This window comes from Epinephelus moara, chromosome 17 (genome assembly GCF_006386435.1).
Source record: "Epinephelus moara isolate mb chromosome 17, YSFRI_EMoa_1.0, whole genome shotgun sequence".
Lineage (NCBI taxonomy): Eukaryota > Metazoa > Chordata > Actinopteri > Perciformes > Serranidae > Epinephelus > Epinephelus moara.
The window spans coordinates 34730530-34731278 of NC_065522.1; positions in this window are offsets into that span (position 1 = coordinate 34730530).

Genomic DNA, 749 nt, shown 5'->3' on the forward strand with positions numbered 1-749 from the left:
AGGATCTTATATCTGGTTTCACTGTCGTATCCTCCGAGGGGTATTCCAGAAAGCGGTTATGTGAAAACTCAGAGTAAGTTAACCCTGAGATGAGGGAAACTCTGAGTTATCCATTCCAGAAAGAGAGGTAACTGAAACTCTGAGTCCGTCACCATGGTAACAGACTCTGTGAACATAACCTGCTCGCTGGCAGGTTTTCTTCAATAAACCCTGAGTTTTTCTCTGTCTCCTCCCTCTTACACGCTGTTTCATTTCCTCATTCATTCAGTCCGTGTCAAAGCTTGTATCGAAGCACTTTAATTAGCGGAGATTTACCGTCTGTCACAGTCTAAATCCTGCTGGATATTAGTTTGTTACTCAGGACTGTCTTCAGTTACTGAACTTATGCACATCAGTCATTTCTTTGGACATCAGCTTTTGTCTTTACATTCAAATATTACACAGCGAGACTTCATCCTCAGCTCAGAATCAAACCTCTGTCCTTTTTATATTTATTATTTTTATAACACTGTGCACAAGGATCAGACTGTCAGTCTGTCAGAGCAGCTCCCAAATGTTTATTGCACATGATGTGTAGGTCTAATTATTTACATTTTAAAAATCGGTATGAAGCTTCAGACACGTAGTATCAATGACTAATGATCTCTGTCACTGATGTCATTGGTCGCCCTGATGGAACATAATTCCTATAGCCTAATATTGGGGGTTATATGTTCATATTTCTGAGTGAGCAATGGTGCAGCATTTCA